Here is a 22,697-nt window from a genome sequence, read left to right on the forward strand (position 1 = left end):
TTTACTCATCTGTCCATAAAGTAGATAAAAGAAGCATCAGACACAAGGTTTTCACAATCACACAGTCACACTATGAAAGCTATATCATTATACTATAATGTATATATATTATACTATAATGTATATAGTATATACTATATTCTAAAGCTATATCATCATCTTCAAGAATCATGGTTACTGGAACACAGCTCTACATTTTCAGGCACTTCCCTCCAGCCTCTCTGTTATGCCTTAACTAAAAAGGTGGTATCTATTTAATGCATGAGAATAACCTCCAGGATAACCTCTCAACTCTGTTTGGAATCTCTCAGCCATTGACACTTTATTTTGTCTCATTTCTCTCTTCCCACTTTCGGTTGAGAAGGTTTCCTCAATCCCTTGATGCTGAGTCCCAGCTCATTCAAGGATTTCTGTTCCGCATTGCCAGGAAGGTCCACACCCCTGGGAGTCATGTCCCATGTAGACAGAGGGAGGGCAGTGAGTTTGCTTGTCGTGTTGGCTGAGAAAGAGAGGCCACATCTGAGCAAAAAAAGAGGATTCTCTTGGGGGTGACTTTTAGGCCTAATTTTAAGTAGGCTTGACCTATCCTTTGTGGGGTTAAGTTTCATATGAACAAGCCGCAAGACTGGGGGCTCAGCTTATTGCTTTGGTTGTCCCCACTGCTTGTGAGAATATCAAGAATTCTCCACTTGAGGAGGTTGAATTTCCCCCCTTCTTACCATTCCCCCAATGGGGCTTTGCAAATACTTTTTTATTCACTGTTCAAATCCTTCTGGAATTTATCGAGGCATCACTCTGGACAAACCTACAAAATCTCATGCCCTACTCAAGGTTTCATGTACTTATGATGTTCAATTAAGCTGTCCACATAAGTTATATTAGGAAATGCATTAGTCAAAATATAAATATACATTTTGTACCAAATAAACATTTTTTTGCTTTAGTTTCACACATAAGTTGAAGTTTTAAAATATTAATTACCATCTACTTTCAACACCCTGCATTAGACATTCCTTTGTTCTTCCTCATGCAAAACATTTTAAAATTTGTACATTTAGTCACTATCATTATACACTCTAGGCATTCATAGATTATACCATCTCAGTCTTTATGTCTTTATAGTATATTTTTCCTTCTGATTTCATTTCTGCCCCCAGGCCTCCTCCATCTATCAGTCTCACATTCAGCTTCATTCAGTATTCTAACATTATTGTATTACAGTTAGGTAGTGTTGTGCTATCTATTTCTGAATTTAATGTTCTAACATTATTGTATTACAGTTAGGTAGTATTGTACTATCCATTTCTGAATTTTTACAATCAGTCCTGTTGCACAATCTGTATCCCTTCAGTTCTAATTACCCAATATCTACCATATTTCTATCTCCTGATGACCTCTGTTCTTAACTGAAATTATCCAAGTTCATTCATTAACATTAGTTCATATTAGCGAGACCATACAGTATTTTGTCCTTTTGTTTCTGGCTAATCTCACTCAGGATAATGTCCTTAAGGTCCATCCATGTTGTTACTTTATTCTGTCTTACAGCTGCAGAATATTCCATCATATGTATATACCACAGCTTGTTTAGCCACTTGTCTGTTAATGGACATTTTGGCTATTTCCATCTCTTGGCAATTGTAAATAATAGTGCTATAAACATTGGTGTGCAAATATCTGTTTGTGTCTTTGTCCTCATGTCCTCTGAGTAGATACCAAGCAATGGAATTGCCAGGTCATATGGCATTTCTATACTTAGCTTCCTGAGGAACTGCCAAACTGGCTTCCACAGCGGTTGCACCATTTGACATTCCCACCAACAGCGGATAAGTGTGCCTCTTTCTCCACATCCTCTCCAGCACTTGTTGTTTTCTGTTTTATTGATAATGGCCATTCTCATGGGTGTGAGATGATATCTCATTGTGGCTTTGATTTGCATTTCCCTAATAGCCAGGGAAGCTGAGCATCTCTTCATGTGCCTTTTGGCCATTTGTATTTCCCCCTCTGAGAAATGTCTGTTCAAGTCTTTTGCCTATTTTGTAATTGGGTTGTCTGTCTTTTTGTTGTTGAGTTGAACAATCTCTTTATATATTCTGGATACTAGAACTTTATCTGATATATCATTTCCAAATATTGTCTCCCATTGTGTAGGCTGTCTTCACTTCTTGACGAAGTTTATGATGCACAAAAGTATTTAATTTTGAGGAGTTCCCACTTATTTATTTATTTCTTCAATGCTCATGCTTTGGGTGTAAGGTTTAGGAAACCGCCTCCTATTATAAGATTTATAAAATATTTCCCTACATTTTGTTCTAACAGTTTATGGTCTTAGATCTAATGTTTAGGTCTTTGATCCATTTTGAGTTAATTTTTGTATAGGGTGTGAGACATGGGTCCTCCTTCTTTCTTTTGCATGTGGATACCCAGTTCTCTAGGCACCATTTATTGAAGAGACTGTTTTGTACAAGGTGAGTTGGCTTAACTGCCTTATCAAAGATCAATTGTCTGGGGAAATCAAGAAACGAATTCCATTTACAATTGCAACTAAAAGAATAAAATACTTAGGAATAAATTTAACTAAAGAGACAAAAGACCTATACAAAGAAAACTACAAGAAACTGTTAAAAGAAATCACAGAATACCTAAATAGATGGAAGGGCATACCATGTTCATGGACTGGAAGATTAAATATAGTTAAGATGCCGTTTCTACCTAAACTGATTTACAGATTCAACGCAATACCAATCAAAATCCCAACAACTTACTTTTCAGAAATAGAAAAATCAATAAGCAAATTTATCTGGAAGGGCAGGGTGCCCCGAATTGCTAAAAGTATCTTGAGGAAAAAAAACGAAGCTGGAGGTCTCACGCTGCCTGACTTTAAGGCATATTATGAAGGCACAGTGGTCAAAACAGCATGGTACTGGCATAAAGATAGATATATTGACCAATGGAATTGAATAGAGTGTTCAGATATAGACCCTCTCATCTATGGATATTTGATCTTTGATAAGGCAATCAAGCCAACTCATTTGGGACAGAACAGTTTCTTCAATAAATGGTGCCTAGAGAACTGGTTATCTATATGCAAAAGAATGAAAGAGGACCCGTATCTCACACCCTATACAGAAGTTAGCTCAAAATGGATCAAAGATCTAAACATTAGGTCTAAGACCATAAAACAGAGGAAAATGTAGGGAGATATCTTATGAAGCTTATAACTGGAGGCTGTTTTATGGACCTTACACCTAAAGCAAGAGCACTGAAGAAAGAAATAAATAAATGGGAACTCCTCAAAATTAAACACTTTTGTGCATAAAAGAACTTCATCAAGAAAGTAAAAAGACAGCCTACACAATGGGAGACAATATTTGGAAACGTCATATCAGATAAAGGTCTAGTATCCAGAATTTATCAAGAGATTGTTCAACTCAACAACAAAAAGATAGCCAATCCAATTACAAAATGGGAAAAGACGTGAACAGACACTTCTCAGAAGAGGAAATACAAATGGCCAAAAGGCACATGAAGAGATGCTCAATGTCCCTGGCCATTAGAGAAATGCAAATCAAAACCACAATGAGATATCATCTCACACCCACCAGAATGGCCATTATCAACAAAACAGAAAATGACAAGTGCTGGAGAGGATATGAAGAAAGAGGCACACTTATTCACTGTTGGTGAGAATGTCAAACGGTGCAACCACTGTGGAAGGCAGTTTGGCGGTTCCTCAAAAAGCTGAATATAGAATTGCCATATGACCCAGCAATACCATTGCTAGGTATCTACTCAGAGGACTTAAGGGCAAAGACACAAACGGACATTTGCACACCAATGTTTATAGCAGCATTATTTACAATTGCAAAGAGATGGAAACAGCCAAAATGTCCAACAACAGACGAGTGGCTAAACAAACTGTGGTATATACATACAATGGAATATTATGCAGCTCTAAGACAGAATAAGTTATGAAGTATGTAACAACATGGATGGACCTAGAGAACATTATGCTGAGTGAGACTAGCCAAAAACTAAAGGACAAATACTGTATGGTCTCACTGATATGAACCGACATTAGTGAATAAACTTGGAATATGTCATTGGTAACAGAGACATCAGGAGATAGAAATAGGGTAAGATAGTGGGTAATTGGAACCGAAGGGATACGGACTGTGCAACAGGACTGGATACAAAAACTCAGAAATAGACAGCACAATACTACCTAACTGTAATGTTAAAACACTGAATGAAGCTGCATGTGAGAATGATAGAGGGAGGAGGGCTGGGGACATAAATGAAATCAGAAAGAAAGATAGATGTTAAAGATCGAAATGGTATAATCTAGGAATGCCTAGAGTATATAATAATAGTGAAATGTACAATGTACAAATTTTAAAAATGTTTTGGCATGAGGAAGAACAAAGGAATGTCATTATTGCAGGGTGCTGAAAATAGATGATAATTAATACTTTAAAATGTCACCTTATGTGTGAGACTAAAGCAAAAAATGTTTGTTACAAAATTTAGATTTTGACTAGAGCATTTCCTAATATAACTCATGTAGATAGTTTGATTGAATGTCATAAGTATTTGGAATCTCAGGTAGTACATGAGATTTTGTTTGTTTGTCCAGTGTGACCCCCCAATGAATCCCAGAATGATTTGATCAGTGACTGGAATAGTATTTGCAAGCCCCCTTTGGGGAATGGTGAGAGTGGGGAGAAATTCAACTTCCCCAAGTTGAATTCTTGATATTCTCACAAGCAGTGTGGACAACCAAAGCTATAGGCTGAGCCCCCAGTTTTGGGGTTTGTTCACATGAAACTTAACCCCACAAAGGATAGGTCAAGTCTACTTAAAATTTAGGCCTAAGAGTCACCCCCAAGAGAGCCTCTTTTCTTGTTCAGATGTGGCCTCTCCCTCCAGCCAACATGACGAGCAGTCTCACCACCCTCCCCCTCTCTGCATGGGACATGACTCCCAGGGGTGTGGACCTTCCTGGCAACGTGGGACAAAGATCCTGGAATGAGCTGAAACTCAGCATCAAGGGACTGAGAAAAACCCTAGAATGAGCTGAGAATTAACGTCAAGGGATTGAGGGAACCTTCTTGACCAAAGGGGGAAGAGTGAAATGAGACTAAGTGTCAATGGCTGAGAGACTCCAAACAGAGTTGAGAGGTTATCCTGGAGGTTATTCTTACGCATTAAGTAGATATCACCTTGTTGTTCAAGATGTAGTGGAGAGGCTGGAGGGAATTGCCTGAAAATGTAGTGCTGTGTTCCAGGAGCCATGTTTCTTGATGATGATTGAACAATGATATAGCTTTCACAGTGAGACTCTGTGAATGTGAAAACCTTATGTCTGATGCTCCTTTTAGCTCTATATCAACAGAAGAGTAGAACATATGGAATAAAAATAAATAATAGGGGGAACAAATGTTAAAATAAATTCAGTTTGAAATAGTGGTAAATGAAAGCGAGGGGTAAGGGGTATGGTACATATAGTTTTTTCTCTATTATCATTTTATTTTTCTGTTGTCTTTTTATTTTTTTCTAAATCGATGCAAATGTACTAAGAAATGATGAATATGCAACTATGTGATGATATTAAGAATTACTGATTGTATACGTAGAATGGAATGATATCTAAATGTTTTGTTTGTTAATTTTTTTTAATTAATAAAAAAAAAATCAATTGTCCATAGATGAGAGGGTCTATATCTGAACTCTCTATTTGATTCCATTGGTCAGTATATCTATCTTTATGCCAGTACCATGCTGCTTTGACCATTGTAGCTTTGTAATATGCCTTAAAGTCAGGTAGTGTGAGACCTCTGATTTCATTTTTCTCTCTCAGGATACTTTTAGCTATTTGGGGCACGCTGCCCTTCCAGATAAATTTGGTTATTGGTTTTCTATTTCTGAAATGTAAGTTTTTTGGATTTTAATTGGTATTGCATGGAATCTATAAATCAATTTATAGATTGACATCTTAACTATATTTAGTCTTTGAATCCATGAACACGGTATGCCCTTCCATTTATTTTATATCATATCATCTGCAAACAGTGAGAGTTTTACATCTTCCTTTCCAATTTTGATGACTTGTATTTCTTTTTCTTTTTCTTGTCTAATTGCTCTGGCTAGAACTTCCAACACAATGTTGAATAATAATGGTGATAGTGGACATCCTTGTCTTGTTCCTGATCTTAGGGGGAAAGTTTTCAGTTTTTCCCCATTGAGGAAGATGTTAGCTGTGGGTTTTTCATATTTTCATATATTCCCTTTATCATATTGAGGAAGTTCCTTTCTATTCCTATCCTTTGAAGTGTTTTCAACAGGAAAGGATGTTGAATTTTGTCAAATGCCTTTTCTGCATCAATTGAGATGGTCATGTGGTTTTCTGCTTTGATTTGTTGATATGTTGTATTACATTAATTGATTTTCTTATGTTGAACCATCCTTGCATACCTAGGATGAATCCTAATTGGTCATGGTGTATGCTTCTTTTAATATGCTGCTGGATTCGATCTGCAAGAATTTTGTTGAGGATTTCTGCATCTATATTCATAAGAGAGATCTGGTCTGTAGTTTCCTTTTTTCATAATATCTTTGTTTGGCTTTGTTATGAAGGCGATGTTGGCTTTGTAGAATGAGTTAGGTAGTTTTCCCTCTTCAATTTTTTTTGAAGAGTTTGAGCAGGATTGGTACTAATTCTTTCTGGAATGTTTGATAGAATTCACATGAAGTCATCAGGTCTTGGACTTTTCTTTTTGGAGAACTTCTTAATGACTGATTCAATTTCTTTACTTGTGACTGGTTTGCTGAGGTCATCTATTTCTTCTTGAGTCAATGTTAGTTGTTCACACCTTTCTAGAACGTTGTCCATTTCATCTACATTGTTGTATTTATTAGCATAAAGTGGTTCATAGTATCCTCTCATTACTTCCTTTATTTCTGTGGGGTCAATGGTTATGTCTCCTCCTCCAGTTCTGATTTTATTTGCATCCTCTCTCTTCTTCTTTCTGTCAACTTCGCTAAGGGTCCATCAATCTTACTGATTTTCTCATAGAACTTCTGTTTTTTAAAATTTTCTTGATTGTTTTCACGTTCTCAATTTCATTTATTTCTGCTCTAATATTCATTATTTCTTTCCTTTTGCTGGCTTTGGGGTTAGTTTGCAGTTCTTCCTCTGGTTCTTCCAAGTGGACAATTAATTCCTCGATTTTTCCTCTTTCTTCTTTTTTGATATAGTCATTTAGGGCAATGCCTTTGCTGCATCCCATAAATTTTGATATGTCGTGTTTTCATTTTCATTTGCCTCTAGATATTTACTGATTTCACTTGTAATTTCTTTTGTGGCCCACTGGTTGTTTAAGAGTGTGTTGTTGAGCCTCCATATATTTGTGAATTTTCTGGCACTCTGCCTATGACTGATTTCCAACTTCACTCCTTTATGATCTGAGAAAGTGTTTGGTATGATTTCAATCTTTTTCAATTTATAGAGGCTTGCTTTGTGACCCAGAATATAGTCTATCCTTGAGAATGATCCATGAGCACTTGAGAAAAAGGTATACCCTGCTGTTGTGGGGTGTAATGTTCTATAAATGTCTGTTAAATATAGCTCATTTATTGTATTATTCAGATTCTCTGTTTCTTTATTGATCCTCTGTCTAGATGTTCTATCCACTGATTAAAGTGGGGAGTTGAAGTGTCCAACTATTATGGTAGATGTGTCTATTTCTCTTTCAGTGTTTGCCTCATGTATTTTGGAGCATTCTGGCGTGGCGCATAAATATTTATGATTGTTATGTCTTCTTGTTGAATTGTTCTTTTTATTAATACATAGTGTCCTTCTTTGTCTCTTTTAACTATTTTACATTTGAAGTCTAATTTGTTGGATATTAATATAGCTACTCCTGCTCTTTTCTGATTGTTATTTGCATGAAATATCTTTTCCCAACTGTTCACTTTCAACCTATGTTTATCCTTGGGTCTAAGATGAATTTCCTGTAGACAGCATATAGATGAGTCCTGTTTTTTAACCAGTTCTGCCAGTCTATGTCTTTTGATTGGGGAGTTTAATCCATTAACATTTAGTATTATTACTGTATGGGCAGTACTTTCTTCTACCATTTTGCCTTTTGGATATTGTATGTCATATCTAATTTTTCTTCTTTTTACCTTTACTGATAGTCTTCATTTCTGCACTCTTCTCCATACTTGTCTCTCCTGTTTTTTTCATATCTGTCTATAGTGCTCCCTTTAGCATTTCTTGCAGAGCCAGTCTCTTGGTCACAAATTCTCTCAGTGATTTTTTTGTCAGAAAATGTTTTAATTTCTCCCTCATCTTTGAAGGACAAGTTTGCTCGATATAGAATTCTTGGTTGGCAGTTCTTCTCTTTTAGTAATTTAAATATATCATCCCACTGTCTTCTCACTTCCATGGGTTCTGCTGAGAAATCTATGCATAGTCTTACTGGGCTTCCCTTGTATGTGATGGATTGCTTTTCTCTTGCTGCTTTCAAGATTCTCTTTCTCTTTGACATCTGACATTCTGATTAGTAAGTTTCATGGAGTATGTCTATTTGCATCTATTCTGTTTGGGGTATGCTGCACTTCTTGGATCTGTAATTTTATGTCTTTCATAAGAGTTGGGATATGTTCAGTGATAATTTCCATTAGTTTTTCTCCTCCCTTTCCCTTCTCTTCTCCTTCTGGGTCACCCACAACATGTATATTCAGGCGCTTCATGTTAGTCATTCAATTCCTTGAGTCTCTGCTCATATTTTTCCATTCTTTTCCCTATATTTTCTTTTGCTTGTCAGATTTCAGATGTCCTGTCCTCCAGTTCACTAATCCTATCTTCTGCCTCTTGAAATCTGACATCGAATGTTTCCATTGTTTTTTCCAACTTTTCTACTATGCCTTTCATTCCCATAAGTTCTGTGCTTTGTTTTTTCAGACTTTCGATTTCTTCTTTTTGTTCATCCTTTGTCTTCTTTATATCCTCCCTCATTTCACTGATTAGATTTTTGATGAGGTTTTCCATGTCCATTTGAACATTCTGAATTAATTGTTTCAACTCCTGTATCTCATTTGAATTGTTGGTTTGTTCCTTTGACTGGGCCATATCTTCAATTTTCCTAGTATGATTCATTATTTTTTTGCTGGCATCTAGGCATTTATTACCTTAATTAGTTTATTTTGGAGATTGTTTTCACTTTTTTTTACCTAGGATTTTCTTGCTGGATGACTTTGCTGTCTGTCTGTTCTTTGACATTCAGTTCAGCTTATTGTGGACTTCTAGCTTAGGTTTTGTTAAATGGATCAATATTTTTCAGTTCTTTTTTTCTTGTTTCTTGCCCAGTCTGTATGGTGCCTGTTTCCCCCTCTCAGGTGGGTCTACTTAGGTATTATAAAGCCCAGCCAGATTTTCCCAGACCAAACTGGCCTTCTGTCAGGAGGAAAGAGTCATGTGTCAGTTTTCCCTGAGGGGGAAGACCCAGCAGATTGAAAGGCTTTCCCATGAAGCCTCTGGGCTCTGAGAAGGGAAAGGGAGCAGAAAAACTAATGGAAATTATCACTGAACATATCCCAACTCTTATGAAAGACATAAAATTACAGATCCAAGAAGTGCAGCATACCCCAAACAGAATAGATGCAAATAGACATACTCCATGAAACTTACTAATCAGAATGTCAGATGTCAAAGAGAAAGAGAATCTTGAAAGCAGCAAGAGAAAAGCAATCCATCACATACAAGGGAAGCCCAGTAAGACTATGCATAAATTTCTCAGCAGAACCCATGGAAGTGAGAAGACAGTGGGATGATATATTTAAATTACTAAAAGAGAAGAACTGCCAACCAAGAATTCTATATCGAGCAAACTTGTCCTTCAAAGATGAGGGAGAAATTAAAACATTTTCTGACAAAAAAATCACTGAGAGAATTTGTGACCAAGAGACCGGCTCTGCAAGAAATGCTAAAGGGAGCACTATAGACAGATATGAAAAAAACAGGAGAGACAAGTATGGAGAAGAGTGCAGAAATGAAGACTATCAGTAAAGGTAAAAAGAAGAAAAATTAGATATGACATACAATATCCAAAAGGCAAAATATCCTATCCTGCCCAGTAGGTGGCGCTTGTCTGCCTGCAGGTCCCACCAGCATAAGGTGAGGCAGTACCTTTAATTTCAGCCAACTCTCCCTGCTGGGGATGTGATGGAGACAGAGGAGAGGTTGTAGTCTGGTTTTAATTGCTTCACTTTTCCAGACCTTGGGGACTGAACTCCTTGAGGGAGGGATTCCACCTGAGCTGGGCCCCACCCCTCTCTTGGGGAAGGCACAGGCTCCAGACAAGCTCTCAAGGAAGCTTAATTCTGCCTATGCCTTGGACAGTGGAGCCCCGAGAAGCCTTGCAACTGTATCCAAAGACCAGTCAAGCTGTAGAAACACAGCCACCAAATGAAAGAGAGAAATCCTTTTCAGAGCAGGACGCTGTTTCTCGGATTTGCCAATTAAAAGCTTAAGTTGTTAGGTTGCTCGGTGTCCTATGCATCTCCAGGTCCTATGTGTACCCTCCTTTCCTTCAGAGCCCAGACCTTTTCAGATTCAAAAAAAACCTCTGTTTTTTTTCTTTTCCCATCACCCCTGCCCCCTCTGCGCTGGGGCAAAAACCAGTGACCTCTGCTTTTACTTGAGGTTCAGCTGAGCTGGGGGCCTATGTTTAGTAGTCAGAATTTGTTAATTAACTCTACATTTGGATCTTGGTTTCACTCAGCCCCTGCCGCTGGCAAACTCTCTTTTCGTTTCACCTCTGGGAAGCAGCCTGTGGGGGAGGAGCAGCGGCTGCCATGGCTTGGGGAACTCATGATTCTGGGTGGGCTCACAACCAGTCCAGCTGGTCCCGACTGGTGTACACTGTGCATCTGGTCACTGATATGGCCCCAGCAGTTGTTATGTACTGTTCCTGGCTATTTATTAACTGTTCTGGAGGAAGAACTAAGTCCCACACCTCGCTAAGCTGCCATCTTGACCCCCTTCTTAGAACTGATTCTTTAAGGATAAAAAAGTGAAACTAAATCTCTAGTTCCTTATTTCATTACTATTAATGACACATACACACACAAAAAAACAATAGAGCTTTATAGGTATAATTCACCTTCCATAAAAATCATCCATTTGAAAGTGTACAGTTCTGTGGTTTTAAGTATATTCATTGAGTTGTGCAACCAGCCGCATAACCTAATTTTAGAATATTTTTATTGCTCCAAGAAGAAACCCCCCTACCCATTAGCAATCACTTCTATTTCCAACCCCCGCTCTCCCAGCTGTAGGTTACCATTACTCTTCTTTCTGACTATATAGATATACCTGTTTTGGAGAGTTCATTTAAATGCAATCATATAATTTGTGGTCTTTTGCACCTGGCTTGTTGCATTAAGAATAATGTGTTCAGGTTCATCACTGCTGTAGCATATTTCAGTACTTCATTCCTTTTAATTGTCAAGTAATATTCCATTATATGGCCATACTGCATTTTATTTATTCATTCATCAGTTGATATACATTTGGCTGATTCCCACTTTTTGGCCATTATGAATAATGTTGTGATGAACATGTGTGTACAAGTTTTTGCGTCAACTTAGGTTTTCATTTCTTTAAGTATATATCTGGGAGTGGAATTGCTAGGTCACATGGCAACTCTATGCAATATTGTGAGGAACTAATAAACTTTTTTCCAAAGCAGTTGCAACATTTTACATTTCCACCAGCAGTGTTATGAGGGCTCCAATTTTTCCACATCTTTCCTAACACTTGTATTATTGTTTGTCTTTTTGATTATAGCCATCCAAGTGGGTATGAACCGGTATGTCATTGTGGTTTTGCTATGCATTTCCCTATTGTCTAATGATGTGCATTATTACATATGTGTATTGGCCATTTGCATACCTTCAGTTTTATATCTGTAAGGTTGGTAGTGATACTTCTCTTTCATCCTTGATTGCATTAATTTGAGACTTCTTTTTCTTGGTCAGTCTAGCTAAAGGTTTGGCAATTTGCTGAACTTTTTAAAGAATGACTTTTGGTTTATTTCCTCTATGTTTTTCTATTCTCTATTTCACTTATTTCAATTCCTTATATTAGTGTCTCATTGCTTTGGATTTAGTTTGCTTTTCTTTTTCTAGATTTTTATGGTAGAAGATTAGGTTATTGATTTCAGAGTCTTCTTCTTAAATATAGGCATTTACATTATAAATTTCCTTATAAGCACTGCTTTAGCTGCATCCTAAACACTTAGGTAAATTGTTTTCGTTTTCATTCAACTCAAAGTATTTTTTAATTTCCTTGGTGTTCTTCTTTGACCCATTGGTTACTTAGGAGTATGTTAATTTCAACCTATTTGTGAATCTCCTTCTGTTAATGATTTCTAATTTCATTCCATTATAGTTGGAGAACAAACTTTGTATGATTCCAATCCTATTAAATTTATTGAGGCTTGTTTCATGACTTAGTAGAGAGTTTATCCTGGAGAATGCTCCATGTGTACTTGAGACGAATGTATATTGTACTTTAATGGATGGGGTGTTCTATACATATTTGCTAGGTCTAGTTGGAAGTGTAGCTCAAATCTTTTTCATTGCTGATCTTCTACCTAGTTGTTCAACCCATTATTGAAAGTGGGGTATTGAAGTTTGATTATTATTGTGAAATTATTCACTTCTCCAATGCTTCATGCATTTTGGGGCTTTGTTGATAGGTGCATATGTTTATAATTGTCAGAGCAATCCTGGTGGATTGACCTTTTACTATCATTATAAAATGTCCTTTGTTTTCTAGTAATAATTTTTGTCTTATAGTCTACTTTGTCTCATATTAGTACAGCCACTCCAGTTCTTTTGGTTACTGTTTGCATGCTATATCTTTTCCCATCCTTTTACCAACTAAATAGTTTCTATGACTCTAAAGTGTGTCTCTTGTAGGCAGCAAATAGTTGGATCACATTATCTTTTATCCATTATTTCAATTTCTGCCTATTAATTGGAATTTTTAATCCATTTTAATTTAATAGGGTTACTGATGAGGTAGGATTTATGCCTGTCTTTTGCCATTTGTTTTCTATATTTTCTATATACTGGTTTCATTAGATTTTTTAAAGTTATTTTCATATTGGCTGCCTTGGGGATTAAAATTTGTATATTAAAAGCAATCCTGATATTAATAACAACTTAATTTCAATAGCATGCAAAAACTTTACTCAAATGTGGCTCAGCCATTCCTCCCCCCTTTTTGCTACTGTCATGCAAATTACATCCTTGTACATTATGAGCCCATATAAACACAGTTTTGTAATGAATGCTTTAAGTAGTATCTTTTAAATCATAAAGGAGAAAAGAGGTACACACAAAAATATACATTTATACCTTCTTTTATATTTATTTATAGTTAGATTTACTGGTGCTCTTCATTTGTGTGGATATGAATTATGTCTAGTGTCCTTTTCAGTTTAACCTGAAGGATTCCCTTTAATATTTCTTGTAGGGCATGTTTACCAGTGATAAATTCTTGCCGTTTATGTTCTGAGAATTTCTAAAACTCTCCCTCATTTTTTTTCTTTTTCTTTTGAAATATTTTTATTGAGAAACAGTCACATACATACAGTCCAACCATATTATACAATCAATGGCTCACGATATCATCACATAGTTCTGCTATTTTCCTTCACTTTTGAGGAATAGTTTGGCTGGATATAGAGTTCTTCGTTGATTGTTTTTTCTTTGAGCACTTGGAATAAGTTATCTCACTGCCTTCTGGTGTCCTTGGATTCTGAGATGAAAGTAACTGTTAATCTTATTGAGGATCTCTTGTACCAAGATGGTCTTTTTAACAATTTGCCTATAATGGCTTGGAGTTTATTTTACTTGGAGTATGCTGAGCTTCTAATATGTGCAGAATATTAAAAAAAAATCATATTTGGGAAGCTTTAGAAAAATTCTTCAAATATTTGTTCTTTCCCTTTCTTTCTCTCCCCTCCTTCAGGGATTCTCATTATATGTAAGCTGGTATGCTTATAGTGCCCTACTGGTCTCTGTTCATTTTTATTCATTCTGTTTTCTTTCTGTACTCAGACTGTATAATTTCAATACATTTATATTCAAATTTGCTGATTCTCTGTCAGCTGAAACCTGTCGTTGAACTTTTAGTATATATTCAGCTATGATAATTTTCAACTTCAGAATTTCTATTTGAGTTTAAAAAAGGACTTCTATTTATATTCTATGTTTAGTTAGGCATAGCTATCATATTTTTAATTTAAAAAATTGAGGTGAAATTCACATAATATACAATTGGTCATTTTAAGGTGTACAATTCAGTGGCATATAGTATATTCATAAAATTATGCAACCATACTCTCTAGTTTCAAAATTTTTATCACCCCAGGAAAACACCTCATACTCAGTAAGTAATCATTTACAATTCCTCCTTTTCCTTATCACCTGGCAAATATTAATCTGCTTTCTGTCCTATGGATTTGCCTATTATGGATATATCATATGAAAGGAATCATATTACATGTGCTATTTTGTGTCTGGCTTCTTTCAGTTTGCATGTTTTCAAGGTTCATCCAAGTTGTAGGTAGCATGTATTATTAGTACTTTGTTCCTTCTTATGGCTGAATAATGTTCCTTCATATCTATATCCTACAAATTATCCATTTATCTGTTGATGGACATCCTATAATTCTTTTTTTTAAATTATGTATATTTATACATACATGAACACAGAATTTGCCATTTTAACTGCTACTGAGTTTATCAACCTGTGCTATCATCACCACATCTATTACCAAAACTGTATCACCCCAAACATAAAGTCTGGATCCTGAAGCTGTTAACTCCCCATATTTCTCTCTGCCCTCAAGCCCTACTAACCTCTAATCTACATTCTGTCACTATGAATTTCCTTATTCTAGATTCTACATAGTTCACATAAATGGAATCGTGCAATATTTGTCTTTATTGCTTGCTTCTTTCACTTAGCATAATGTTCTCAAGGGTCATTCATGTTGTAACATGTATCAAAACTTCAATTCCCCTTTATAGCTAAATAATATTCCATTGTATGGATACATTACAGTTTTCTGTTCATCTGTTGATGAACACTTGCACTTTAATTCTTTAACCATAGTTTCCTTTAGGTCTTTAAATACATTTAAAACAGTTGATTTAAAGTTTTTGTCTACTACATCTGGTCCTACTCAGGGACATTTTCTGTTGCTTGCTCCCCCACACTCGCATTTATGTGACATATTTTCCTGTTTTGTTACATGTCTTGTATTTTTTTGTTGTTGAAAACTGGACTTTTAAAATAATGCAACAACTCTTGTATCACCAAACTCAGGGTTTGTGGGTTTTGCTGGTTTATCTTTGTTTTTCTTGCTGCTTTGCTTATTTGTTTAGTATATTTTCTGTACTAATTCTGTAGACTTTGTACTCCCTGCAAAGAATTGAATTCTTTGGTTGCTGTTAAATTTTACGGTTCTTATACTTATTTAAATTGAAATTTTGGGTATGTGTTAAATTTTTATTCTGGTAACATATATACAACCTAAAATTTCCTCTTTTATTCACCTTCAATTTTACAGTTCATTGGTGTTATTTACATTCACAGTGCTATGTCTTTATTATGATTTTTTTTTAAATAGGGCAGTTGTAGGTTTACAGAAGAATCACGCAGGAAGCCCAGATTTCCCATGACTCCAACCCCATCACAATAAAGTTTTCCCTATTAATGACATTTTGTATTAGTGTAGTATTTTTTAACAATTGATGAAACATTATTAGTGTAATTATACTATTAACTATAGCCTATATTTTACATTAGTATTCAGTCTTTGTGTTGTACAGTTCTATTTTTTTATTCCTGGTAACTAATATAGAAACTAAAATTTCCCTTTTTATGTACTTTTAAATACACAATTCATTGGTGTTAGTTACATTTGCAAATTTGTGTCTCCATCACCATCATTTCTATTGCCAACATTTTTCATCACCACAAATAGAAGCTAAATACAAATTAAACATAATTCCCTACTGCTCAGCTCTACCTGGTACCTGGTAGTGTGTATTCTAGTTTATGACTTTATGATTTTTCATATTCTGCTTATTTCATATAAGTGAAGTGATACAGTATTAGTCCTTTTGTGTCTGGCTTTTTTTAATCAACATGTCTTCAAGGTTCAGCCATTTTGTGGCATACATCAGAACTTCATTCTCTTTTAAAATTGTATTGTATGTATATACCATATTTTGTTTATCTATTCATCTATTGATGGACACTTAGGCTGCTTCAACCTTCTGGAAATTGTGAATAATGCTTCTATGAACATATGTGTACACATATCTGTTCTAATCCCTGTTTTCAATTCTTTGTTTATATACATAGTAGTGGGCTTTTTGGTCATATGGTAAGTCTGTACTTAACCTTCTGGGGAATTGCCAAGCTGTTTAACAATACTGTATAAGGATTCCTATTTCTCCCTATCTTTTCCAACACTTAATTTCCATTTTTAAAATCATAACCATTCTATTAGGTGTGAAATGGCACACCATTGTGGTTTTGATTTGCATTTCCCTGATGGTTAATGAAGTTGAGCATTTTTTCATGTGTTTATTGGCCATTTGTTTACCTTCTTTGGAAGACCTGGTGAAAGGCCTATTCAAGTCTTTTCTGTACTTATTACTTTTTTTTGTATACTGTATGGCAGGGGACACATTTCATTCTTTTTCCATGTGACTATTCCCTTACTGCAGCACCAATTGTTGAATTTTTTTGTTTGGTTTTTTGTTTGTTTGCTTGGGAAGCGCATGGGTCAGGAATCGAACCTGAGTTTTCCGCATAGCAGGTAAGAATTCTACCACTGAAGTATCCTTGCACCCCCTGTACTTATTTATTTTATTTTTGTATGGGCAGGCACTGGGAATCAAACCTGGGTCTCCGGCATGGTAGGCAAGAATTCTGCCACCAAGCCACAGTCATACCACCCTGTACTTATTTTTAAACTTGACTTCCTAAGGGGACATACCAAGTCAGTATAATTCATTGGTCAGCCAGTGATTGGTTAGAAGATTTTCTTAAATGCCTTGCCTGTATGTCTTCTGCCCTTTGCCAAGGGTGTGTGTGAAGGCATACCTTCAAACTTCAGGCAATTTACAGGAGAGCAGTAGCTTTCATTTTTTTGTGTCAAGTTCAGTTAGAATGGAGCTGAGTTGAGTAAATGCAGTCTTTTCCTTTCTAGGCATGTGTATAGCCTTCTAGATCACCAGGAATATGTCAGAGCTTTTCAGAATTCCCTATGGCTCTCTAGTTACCTGCAACTTCCTTTACTGATTTTTGGCAAGGCTCTTGCTTGCAGCACCTGAATTCACAGCTGTAGGTGCCAAGATGTCAGCAGATTGCTTTCTTTTTGGTAACGTCTACCTCCACTCCCTGTGCTGAGCTCTGAGTCAAATCTAATTGCTACAATACCCTGAAAATGGAGATTTTCTAAGCAGCTTCTTATTTAGACAAAATATTGACTATGCTGTGGGGATGTGGTTTCTATACAGGCTCGTAAGTGGTCAGTCCTCTGCACTGGCTGTGAGGCTGCTTAGCTTTCCATGGTTACTGTGCCACTCAGCTAGGGAGGGAGGGAAGATGGGAATAGCTCCTTGTTAAAACACCACAGGGTCCACTGTCTTAGGTAGGTACAATAGTCTCTCTTGGATAAATGATTTTTTTCAGGCCTTAGTTAATTTCCAGAGTTCTGAAATGGTTGGTTTTAATTGTTTTGCCAGTATTTTTGTTGTTGTTTTGGGGGAAGGGTGGGAGGCAGAAGAGCAGATTCACCAGGTCCTCACTCCACCATTCAGGAAGTCAATCTCTCTCCATCAACCCTCTCTTTATAGAGTATATATATTTGTTAAGTATCTGTATTAGTCTCTTATTGTAGCCATAATTAAGTACCATAAATTGGGTAGACTAAAATAGCAACTTTATTCTCTCACAATTTAGGAGGTCAGAAGTCCAAGATTATGATGCCGGTAAGGTTGTCTCCTTCTGGAGGCTCTAAGTGAGAATCTGTTCCCTGCCTCTCTCTTGGCTTTTGATGGTTGCTGGCAATTCTTGGCATTCCTTACTTTTTAGCTGTTATTACCTCAAATTCTATCTCTGTCTTCACATGGCCTTTCCTGTATGTGTTCCTCTTTATATAAGGACACCAGTGACTGGATTTAGGGCTAATCCTAATTCAATATGACTCCCTCTTAACTTGATTACATCTGTAAAGACCTTATTTTAAAATAAGGTCACATAAATAGATATTGGGTGGACATGAATTTTTCCTTTTTTGCATGGGCAGGCACCAGGAACTGAATCCAGGTCTCTGGTGAGTGGTCATGAATTTTTAAGGGATCTTATTCAACTTAGTACCAGTATGCATTTATGTGTGGAACTGAACATTTAAATGACAAGGTTAAAAAATATTCTAAAATTTCAATATTTAAGGGGATTTTGCTAAATGTCACTATAGTTACCCAGAAATGTGAAATCAGTGGAGAAAGTATATATAGTAACAATTAAATAAGAATAATCTACAAGTGATTATGTAGTTCTTACTTATTTTGGAATAGCAAGGTATAAGGGAAAGGAACAGTGAACTTAGGGATAGACAATTCTTTTCTTCAAAATTAAACAATGTATGTGAAACATACAGTAGCATAGTAAATAGCATGGGCTGTAGAATCAGTCTGCCTTGTGGAATTGTGCAGATTGAAATGAATAATGCTTAAAAGAAAAGTGTTTTACACAGTATATACTGAATGCATGTTAGCTAATTTATCAATATAAATATTAGAGTTAAAAAATATATATTAGAGTTGAATTAAAAATTAAATACAGAATTCAGGAGACTACTATCAGAGACTGAGTTAACAGATATCAAGACAGACTTATAAGCTATTTTTTCTGAAGTTACCTTACTAAAAAGACCAAAATCAGAATTTTAATCTCAAAATGAAGAGCTGATAATTATATTTTAGTATATTTTTAATCTGTAATTTTTCCCTTGGTCATGTGCATGCATAAATAAGCATTTTAGCATACTTTAGTTTTACTGCTTTTTAAACACAAGATTATTTCATGAATATTTACTCATGTCATTACAATTTTTTAAAAGGTGGATAAAAAAGGGAAAGATTAACACAACACCCCAAATCCTTTAGTAAGAGAAAATCAAAGTTAATACAATGTAAAAACCCTATTATGTACACCCTTCTAAATTATTTTTCTCAAAACTGTATCTACACACATTATAGAATACATAATTTTGTTGCCTACATAATATCCTGTTATTAATAAAAATTAATTAATAATTGATCCCCTATTAAAGCTTTCCAAATTTTTACCTATATAAATAATGCTGTACTGAACATCTCTGCATATCAATCTTTGCACCCAGATTATTTTCTTATAATATATTTCTAGATAATGGTTACTGGATCAAGGAGTAGGAGTTTTTAAGAGTTCTTTGTAAACATAGAAAATCTGATTTCTAAAAAGAGGTTATACCACTTTAAACTCAACAGCTCTAGTTCCATGAAGAAAAGACATCACAGACTTGTTCAAGAGAGTATGTTTTTTTCTCAACCTGCTCCATCTCAGTTATGGCAACTCCATCTTTTCAGTTGGCTCAGGCCCACACACCTAGACTTACCCTTGATTACTCTTTCTCTCATACCCTCCATCCAATTTGTCCGGAAATCATGTTGGTGATACCTTTAAAATATAACCACAATCCAAACATTTCTTTCTACCTCCAGGGCAACCTAGATCTAAGCCAGTCACCATCATCTTTCGCCTGATTTATTTTAATAGCCTTCTAATTGGTTTACCTGCCTCCATGTTGTTTCTCCTATAAAGTCTACTGTTTTACTGAGAATAAAACCTCTCCTATACAATTTATACTCTTCCATATAAATATACTCTTTCTATAAATGGACCAACAAAGCCTGGATGACAGCACATCTGTTTACAACATGGTTTACTGAATATTTTAAGCCCTCTGTTGAGAACTACTGTTCAGAAAAAAAAATTTCTTTCAAAATATTACTGCTCATTGACAATGCACCTGGTTACTCAGCTCCGATGGAGATGAACAATGAAATGAATTTTAATTCCTGCTAACACAACATCTATTCTGCAGCTCATGGATTAAGAAATCATTTTGACTGTCAAGTCTTATTATTTAAGAAACAAATTTTGTAAGGCTCTAGCTGCTACAGTGATTCCTTTGATGGATCTGGGCAATGTAAATTGAAAACCTTTTTGAAAGGATTCACTCTTCTAAATGCTATAAAGAACATTTGTGTTCATGGGAAGAGGTCAAAATAGCAACAGGAGTTTGGAAGGAGGTGATTCTAACCATCATGGATAACTTTGAGGGTTTCAAGACTTCAGTGGAGGAAGTAACTACTGATGTGGTCAACACAGCAAGAGAATTAGAATTATTAGTGGAGTCTGAAGATGTAATCAAATTGTGGCAAACTCATAATAAAATTTTAACAGATGAGTTGCTTCTTATGGATGGGCAAAGAAAGTGGATTCTGGATATGGAATCTATTTCTGGTAATATGCTGTGAACACTGTTGAAATGACAACAAAGGATTTAGAATATTAAATCAACTTAGTTGATAAAGCAGCAGCAGGGTTTGAAAGGACTGACTCCAATGCTGAAAGAAGTTCCCCTGTGGGTAAAATGCTATCAGTCAGCATTACATGCTATGGAGGAATCTTTCAAGAAAGGAAGAGTTCATTGATGTGGCAAACTTGTTGTCTTATTTTAAGAAATTGCCCTAGTCATTCCAACTTCAGCAACCACCACCCTGATCAGTCAGCAGCCATCAACATCAAGGTAAGACCCTCTACCAACAAAAAGATTATGACTTGCTGAAGGCTCAGATGATGGTTATCACTTTTTAGCATTTAAAAATTAAGGTATGTACTTTGTCTTTTCCTGGGTTGGCAGAGTCAACTGGGTCTTTATTTTGGAAAAGACAAAACTGGTTTTTAGGTGGAGACATGGGCAAGAAGGGGCAGCCCTGGTCTCCTGTTCCCTACGATCCCCTGCACGACTCCTTGTCCTCGGGCTCTAGGGCAGCCACGGCAAGGGGATAGCCTGGGAGAAGCTGCAGTGGCAGTTCATTCTGCAGGATATCGGACAACTCGGACGCCAGCTTCTCATCGTGGGTCTCAATCTTCACAACCATGGCCTTAGCAGAGCTGATGTGGCTGAAGAAGCTGGAGTTGGAGTGGAAACACCTCAGGCCATAGTTGTTGCTGGTGCCTGTGAGGCCCCTGAAGGCCAGGCACAGTGGACCTGAGTAGCCGACTGGAGGTCTTCCTATGAATACTCATGTTCTGTATCCCAAACTACAGCTGGCTCTCCTTGTCCTCCAACAGCTTGCAGTAGGTGGTGATCTCAACATCCAGGGCCAGTTTGACATTCATCAGCTCCTGGTACTTGTGCAGCTGGCATGCCATGTCTTGCTTGGCCTGGTGCAGGGCACCCTCCAGCTGGGCCAGCTTGGCATTGGCATCCTTAATGGCCAGTTCCCCATGCTATTTGGCATCAGCAATGGCAGCTTCCAGAGAAACTCTCTATCCACTGAGATCCTTGATCTCAGTGTGGAGCTGGCTGATGCTCTGGTTCATCTCAGAGACCTCTGTTTCTGTGCAGCAAAGGCCATACCCATGCTTCCTGGCCAGCATCTGCAGTTACTTGTACTTGACCTGGTACTTGCTCTCGGGCTCAGCCTGGCTATAGTTGGCAATGTCCTCTTACTGGGCCTTGACCTTGGTGACAATGCCATCCAAGTCCTGGAGGCAGCTGTTGTCCATAGAGAGGACCATGGATGTGTCTGAGATCACAGCCTGCAGGTCATGGATTTCCTCTCCATACAGCTGCCTGAGGAAGTTAATCTTATCAGTCAGCCGTTCCAGGTGGGACTCTGGCTCTACTTTGTTCATGCAAGCTTCATCCACATCCTTGATGAGGACAAATTCATTCTCCATCTCTTTGCTTGTTGATCTCATCCTCATATTTATTCTTGAAGTCTTCCACCAGCCCCTGCATGTTGCCAAACTCTGCTTCCAGCTTCAGCTTCTCAAACATGTTGTCCATGTTGCTCTGAGCTGTGTTCTGCTGCTGCAGGAAGTTCTACCTGGTCTCTAGCATCTTGTTTTGCTGCTCCAAGAACTGTACCTAGTTGATGAAGGAAGAAAACTTGTTGAGGGTTTTGATTTGCTCCTTCTTCTGCATCTGCATGGCCTGGATATTGGGGTCCACCTCCAGCTTAAAGGGGCTCAGCAGGCTCTGGTTCAATGGGATGTTGTGATGCTTCCTGCACTCCCTGCCCTGCTATAGCTCCCAACCAGACCCATGCCTGCCCTGGCCACCCCAGAAGCTGCTGCCACCACTGTCCATCCAGGATTAAGCTGATGTGAGTGCCAGAAGTAAACATCTTGTAGGACTTCTGGGTGATCATGATGAACATAGTGGAAGCTGAAGAAGTGGGCAGGCAAGCCAAACCAGAGACTGGAGAAGGAGCCAAGGACTGCTGTTTCGTGGTTCTATACTTTTGTTTTTTTAGGC

At 36.9% G+C, this 22,697-nt stretch overlaps 1 protein-coding gene and 2 pseudogenes across 3 annotated transcripts in view; 1 reads left to right on the forward strand and 2 right to left on the reverse strand.

Annotated features, from left to right (window-relative positions):
• LOC143659412 (origin recognition complex subunit 1 pseudogene) overlaps nt 1-22,697 on the forward strand; it is a 117,656-nt pseudogene that overhangs the window by 33,704 nt on the left and 61,255 nt on the right. The gene's annotated exons all lie outside the window — the stretch shown is intronic.
• ITFG1 (integrin alpha FG-GAP repeat containing 1) overlaps nt 1-22,697 on the reverse strand; it is a 343,198-nt gene that overhangs the window by 9,618 nt on the left and 310,883 nt on the right. The window lies entirely within an intron of this gene.
• Nucleotides 11,961-22,697, reverse strand: part of LOC143659973 (keratin, type II cytoskeletal 8 pseudogene) — a 30,079-nt pseudogene continuing 19,342 nt past the window's right edge.

This window comes from Tamandua tetradactyla, chromosome 16, assembly GCF_023851605.1.
Source record: "Tamandua tetradactyla isolate mTamTet1 chromosome 16, mTamTet1.pri, whole genome shotgun sequence".
In the NCBI taxonomy this organism is placed as follows: Eukaryota; Metazoa; Chordata; class Mammalia; order Pilosa; family Myrmecophagidae; genus Tamandua; species Tamandua tetradactyla.